A 7,226-nucleotide genomic window follows, 5' to 3' on the forward strand; every position below is an offset into this window, starting at 1 on the left:
GCAACTGGTGGTGGTGTTGGTAAACATATAAACAGTTAACTGTAACAAGCTGCCTGGCAAAAATAAGCAGAGGCACTGAGGACTTTGAGGGTCCAAGGTACACTGGGGAAGGATGAAGGAGAGCCTTCTGGAAGAGGAGGCCTTTGGGCAGATCTGGAAAGACACTTGGGTCTTTCCGTCAGTCACCCAAGCCCTCCCTGCATTTGCCTACATGCCTACTACACGCCAAGCACTGTGCTTGGCCCTGGGGCTAGGGAGGTAAACAAGATGCTCACAGTTGAGTGTTCAGGGCTTCTCTGACCCTCCCACGTTCTCTGCCTCCCTCCCACCCGCACCTGTCTCCCTGTCTGCTTCCGACAACAACGCAACACACTGCCGTCAAGTCAGATCTAACTCATAGCGACCCCTCCTTGGGTTTCCGAAGCAGTATCACTACGGAAGTAGATTTCCCAACCTTCCTTCCGAGGAATGGCTGGTGGTTTTGAACCGCCAGCCTTCTGGGTAGCAGTCAAGTGCCTTAAGCTCCATGCCACCAGAGCTCCCTCTGCTTCCTACGGTGGCATTAAAAAAATAAAACCAGCTTCGATCCAGTTACTTCCAAGCCATGCAACCCTACATGTGTCAGAGTAGGACTCAGCTCCACAGGGTTTTTGATAGCTGATTTTCTTCCAAGGCAGCTCTCAGTGGACTCGAACTGCCAACTTTTTAGTTAACAGCCAAGTGTGTTAACCATTTGTACCACCCAGGGGCTCCACGTGGCCTTAGCTTCCAGGGATGAAAGCAGGGCGGGTACCATCCTTCCTGTAGTTCAGGTGCTCTTTACAAGGAGCCAGGCCTAAATTGTCCTCCAGGAAATAAGAGCGTTCCAAGCCCAAGCTCAACGGAAGAACAGCACGGGCCCCACCCAGGCCGGGGGAGGATGGGGTGAGCTCCTGTGCCTTGGAGTGAGTCACAGCACACAGACACCTGAGAAATGGGGATAATGATACCTACTTTCCTGGGAAGTCAGGAGACAGATGAGATAAGGAGAGAAAGTGCTTTGAGCTCTGCAGAAGAACGAAGCCATAAACAGGCACAGGGTGTCATTACCACAGTCATTACCCTCTTCAATTAAAGGGACAAGCATCTGACTGTGTGAGGAATCATTAACTTGCCCTGCAACCCACACACTGTTGTATTTTTAATATAATTTCATTTTTATTATAACAGATAAGCCCATGGAATACTCTGCGAGTCATTCTTACATGTAAATAGCCCTCTTCGGCTGGGTGGGGCCTCCTCCTTCCCACACAGCTGGGACAGGGTCCAGCCCAGGAAGAGGCTGAGACCCCCAGTAATCCACAGTTCCCTGGGCCCTCCTGGGAGAAAGATGTGGCAATCTGCTCCCATAAAGATTCCATCCTTGGAAACCTTATGGGGCAGTTCTAATCTGCCCTACAGAGCTGCTATGAGTCAGAATCGGCTGCACAGCAAGGGGTTCCCTGGGCCCCGATGCCCCTCACAGAGATCTGGAGCCAGATCTCAGTACCTAAGTCCATAGTCCAAACTCCACTCAGCCACTCATACTCTTCCTGGCTTCACAGGCCTACTCACACCTGCCTAATCTACACTTCAAATAAGTCTAGCCGGTGAGCTGACAGAGGAAAGAAAGGAGAGGAGAGTCCATCTCGCTCACACCCCCCACCAGCTCTGAGCATTTTAGCCGAGGTGCCGGCAGGCAGCAGGCACTCAGAGCAGTGAGGTGAACAACACACATCCTGTCCATAGGAAAGTCACAACTCGGAGGGGAGACTGACCACAGCCACTCACACAAGTGCCCGTTAATTGGTATTATCATTCAGCAGTGCCCCACATATGCCGAGGAGGCTCAATGGAAAGAAGAATGAAATCTGCCTCAGACAAAACTGTAACCAGGAGTCATCAAGTCAACTCCGAATGGTGCTCTGTAGCGTTTCCTGTGGCTGGTTTTTCAGAAGGAGGTTGTCAGACGTTTCTCCCAAGGCACCTCTGCATGTACCTGAGCCTCCAACCTTTTAGTTATCAGCCAAGTGTATTACCTGTTTGTACCACCCAGGGGCTCTGTAGAGAAGTAAAGAGACAACTCAACCACAAAAAGGGAATCCAATTAAAAAATGGGTAAAAGACATGCACAGGCTTTTCACCAAAGGACACACTCAGGCAGCCAACAAACACATGAAAAGATGCTCATGATCACTAGCCATTAGAGAGATGCCCATCAAAACGACAATGAAATACCATCTCATCTCTGCTAAAATGGCACTGATGAAAACCCACACAACCAATGCTGGTGAGGACGTGGGGAGACTGGAACCCTCATCCACTGCTGCTGGAGTTGTAAATAGTACAATCATTATGGCAAATGGTGTGGCGCTTTCTCAAAAAACTAGAAATAGAAACACTTCATGATCCAGTAATCCCACTCCTAAGCATATACCTTAGAGACCTAATAAAAGAGACAGTGAAAAGATCAATGGTGGTCCGGGTTCAGGAGGAAGAGGGGAGGGATGAACAAGTGGAAGACAGAGCATTTTAAGGGCAGGGAAACCAGTCTGCAGGAGGTTGTAATGATGGGCACAAGGCATTATGCATTTGTCAGAGTCATAGAACCATATAACACGGAGTGAACGCTAATGTACACTAACTGAAAAAACTCACTGCCGTTGAGTCAGATCTGACTCATAGTGACCCCTCCTTGGGTTTCCAAGGCAGTATCACTATGGAAGTAGATTGCCCAACCTTCCTTCTGAGGAGTGGCTGGTGGATTTGAACTGTCAGCCTCTGGTTAGTAGTCAAATGCCTTAGGCACTACGCCACCAGAGCTCCCACTATGAACATTAAAAAAACATAATAATGTATCAGTACTGGTCCTGCAACTGTAACAAAGGTACCAAAAAATGTAAAGTGTCCCCAATATTTATTTATTTACTTATAAATAAATATACATGCATAAATTATGTATAAATATTATGTGTTATGTATAAATTAATATTAACATAAACATTTATGCAAATATTTATATTTATTAATGTCCAAATGTTTATTTCCCAATATATTTCATTTTTAGACAGAAAGTATAGAGTTCCAAATTTTTCTGTAAACCTAAAAAACCTTTGGTGTCACTAGGGAGGTACAAGGGCTGCAGACCATACCAGGTGGCACTATCAGAGGGGGGTGACACCAGCATGGCTGTCTAGAAGACTTATGTGCAACATTTCAGCAGAAATTTATTATTTTTTATTAAAATATCCCTGCAGTCTGTTACAACAACAAAAACATTTCTTGTAAGCCCAGCTTAAACCCCCTGCAATCAAGTCGATTCTGACTCATATGTATCATGTACCTACAAGGCTAACAGTCCATGCTAATTTACTTTTTAAACCTTCTAATGCACTCTGGTCAGAGCCATCATTATTATGCAATTACAATGACACTTGAATCCCGTGTTTTCATCTACATGTCACCCACAGTTGTCTTCATTCTTGATGTTTTTATTATTGTTGTTGTTGTTGTTGTTAGGTGTCACTATGAGTCATCTCCAACTCATAGTGACCCTATGCACAGCAGAATGAAACACTGCTCAGGCCTGTGCCAGCCTTACAATCCCTACTTTTATAGTCACTGATTGTGTCAAATTTTTTTGGTGTTTTAGCTACAATATTGTGCAGTGCCTAAGGCATTTGACTGCTAACCAGAAGGCGGGTTGTTCAAACCCACCAGCCACTCCTTGGAAGGAAGACTGGGCGATCTACTTCCGTAGTGATACCACCTCAGAAACCCAAGGAGGGGTCGCTATGAGTCAGGTATGACTTGACGACACATAACAACAACAACATCAACAACAACATTGTGGTAAGTAATGTTTGTGAACCTATGTCAATAAGATTTTTTGAGAATGAAGTCATAATTAAAGGAAACAAGGAGAAAAATCAAAAAAGGCTTCCACTCAGTTACGAGTAATGTAATTAATAATGTATTTCAACGTAGAAAGTTTTACAAAGAAATTTTGTTGTTAGTACTCATATAGTCTAAGAGCTATTACATTTAAGCAATTTATAACTGTATTTATCACACGCTATTCTGATTCAAGCTGATAATAAACATCACTAAGGATTCGGTATGGCCTGGTACAGGAGGAGGTCCACTGAGAGGGGGGCTGACATCATGAGTTACCACACCAGGTAACACCAACCCTAGTGACCCCACTGTCTAAACCTGCTTTAGAAAGTAAAGTGCACCAACACCGGGAGAGTGGGGCTGGCCAAAGCATGGAGGCTTCGGCGGAGCAGGTTTCCCAGACAAAATAAGATATGAGCTAGACTGTGGGCTGAGTTGCTTTCCCCTTTTGCCGAGAGAGAAGTCAGGACATTGCAAGCAGAGGGAGCAGAGTGAGCACTGACACTGGTGCAAGAAAGAAAGCAGTGTGCTCAGGGGATGGGGAAGAGCTCAGTGTGGCTGGAGGTGGGCAACTGGCAGGAGGGATGCAAAAAAGGAGGCAAAGTGAGGGGCCGGTTGAGAAGGGCCTGGGATGCTGTAACCATGGTAACAGGCAGAGTATACTGAAGTAACTTTGAGCCACTAGGTATGAAGTGTTTTCCTTGCAGTAAGTTACTTAATCCTTACACCTTTATCACCTTCTTTTTACATGTCAAGACATTGCTGTCAAGATCACCCAGCTAGTAAAAAGAGAAGCAGGTCGGAGGAGTCATGGCTCTTAACCACAATGCCAAAACACGGGGTTTGTTTGAGAATGGGGGAGTCTCAGGGTGGTGCAAATGGTTATCTGCTCAGCAGCTACCCTAAAACTTAGAGATTCGAGTCAACCCACAGGTTCCATGGAAAAAAGGCCTAATGATCTCCTTCCAAATATGTAACCATTGGAAACGCTGTGACACCCACAGGGCGACAACTAGTCGGTGTTGATTCAACAGCAACTGGTTTGTTGTTTGTTTGTTTGTTACTTTCATTGTGATTTGGATGCAAAGTGTTTATTATTATTATTAGCTCTGTTTTAGAAATAAAGAAACTAAGGATGAAAGAGGCTGTTAACATGCCTAAGGTCATGTATGTCAGGATATGAACCCAGACCTGTCCTTATGGAAACATGTTCTAATAAACTCACTGCCGTCAAGTCGGATCCAACTCACAGCAACCCCTCCTCGGGTTTCCAAGGCGGTATCACTATGGAAGTAGATCGCCCAATCTTCCTTCTGAGGAGGGGCTGGTGGGTTTGAACCGCCAGCCTTCTGGTTAGCAGTCAAATGCCTTAGGCATTACACCAGCAGAGCTCCCAATAAAGTGCTGGCAGACATAGCAGCCCAGGACTCCAAACTCTTCCAGCCCCAACTTTGACTTCAGTTTCTGCTCCCAAAATGAGAAAAATTAGTCCCAATATTTCTTGATGTTTTGCCCACAGCAACCTGTACATCTTTCTACAAAATATAAAATTTTATTTTGTGTATCTGTGTCCCCAATTACCATGTTAGCCCCACAGGGACTGTGACCACGGTGCATCTGTGTGTCTACTCCTTGCTGGCACAAAGAAACCATTGGCTGAACTGAGTAAAATATGATGGAAGGGAATCGAATGACCTCTGTTTTTGAGTGGCTTGCCCAGTAAGCCCTTCACGAGTTAGGGTTGTGTTTACATACGCATTCTACCATCACATCTCTTCTCCACACAGCCCTCCTATCACCCTAAACAGGCCCAGTGAGAACAAAAGATCTTGAATGGAAGGCACTAAAGACAACAGGGACCACAGAAGGAGACAAAGAAAAAGGAAGGAAAAATTAGACAGAGGTTCCATGTAAGATCTTCAACATCCCATGTGGAAGGTTTCATCGACCACTCAAGCCCACATTTCCAAAACCATGTCACCTGCCCACCCATCCTCCACAAGGCTGCCGCTCCTCCAGGGCCCTGTAGCCCAGTGAAGGGCAGCCCCACCTGCCTAGTTACTTAAGCAAAAAGCCCAAGAATCATCCTTTGATGCTTCCTCGTCCCTTCACTCTCCATACCTAGACCATTCCCTGTTCTAATTTCTCCAACTTTGCACTCCAACTTTCCATGTAGAGCTGTATATTAGGCCTTGGTCTTCCAAGCCCACATCTTATTTTATGATGCCTGTCCCTGAACTCAAGTCAGTATCATCTCTCTATTAAACTGCTTTAGCCCATCCATGGCTTGGTTTCCTTGGGCCCCTATTTAAAAAAAAAAAAAAGCCACTAACTGAATAGCTTATAAGAGCAGAAGTTTATTGTCTCAGTTCTGGAGGTGAAAGGTCCAGATTCATGGGGTTAGTAGGGCCATGATCTCTGTTCGCTGGTACAGAAAATCCTTCTGGTCTCTTGCAGCTCCTGTTAGCCCTGGGCGCTTCTTGGCATGTTCAGCTGCGTGTTCTCATGGCGTCTTAGCCTTGTGTAACCCTGTCTCTGTGTCTGTTCTTCTCTTTAATAAGACACCAATCAGAAGGGATTAGGACCCACCCTACTCTAGTATGACCTCATTGACTTCAACTGATCACATCTTCAAAGAAATACCTTATTTCCAAACAAGGTCATGTTCACCTGGAGCTAGGATTCAATGTTTCTTTTTGGGGGGACGCATTTCACTCTAGTCCAAATTCCTTGTTATGGACCAGAAGGCTCTGTGTGACCCCTTTCCATCCTTAATGCCAACCCACCCCCTAGACTCCCACTTCCATCTTGCTTATTCCTCCTCACTTCCTCCCATCCCCCACTTCCTACCTCTTGCCCTGCAGGACTTTGTGTAGGAGCACCTGGCTCTTTCCTGTCCCTGAAACTTCATCTCCCCCTCTGCTTGGAACACTTCTGGCCATTTCGCCATCTCCCATGTGCCATTTCTAGGCTGACTTCCCTTATCCTTCAGGGTCCCGCTCTCCCTAGCCCTCCCCCAACCCCTGTTCAACACTCCTGTGACAACCAGCTCTTCTCCAGCTGATGTTTTTGTCACTTGTAACACCTGCCCATCATCTGGCTCCAACACACGTTTATGCCCTGGATTTGTTCACATCTCTGTCCCCAAACCCCAGATTGGTGCCTGGCACATAGCAACCTCTTTAAATAGTTCTGGTGAATAAATGAATAAACAAGAGGAAGAATGAGCAGATGGGTGCATGTGCAGGCCCTGCAGGCCGCGTACCTCACGTTGCTCCTCCACACACCTGCACCAGCCTCCTTGCTTCTTA

The sequence above is a fragment of the Orycteropus afer genome, unplaced genomic scaffold (genome assembly GCF_000298275.1).
Source record: "Orycteropus afer afer isolate SDZICR_OR568_19922 unplaced genomic scaffold, OryAfe1.0 scaffold00106, whole genome shotgun sequence".
NCBI lineage: Eukaryota > Metazoa > Chordata > Mammalia > Tubulidentata > Orycteropodidae > Orycteropus > Orycteropus afer.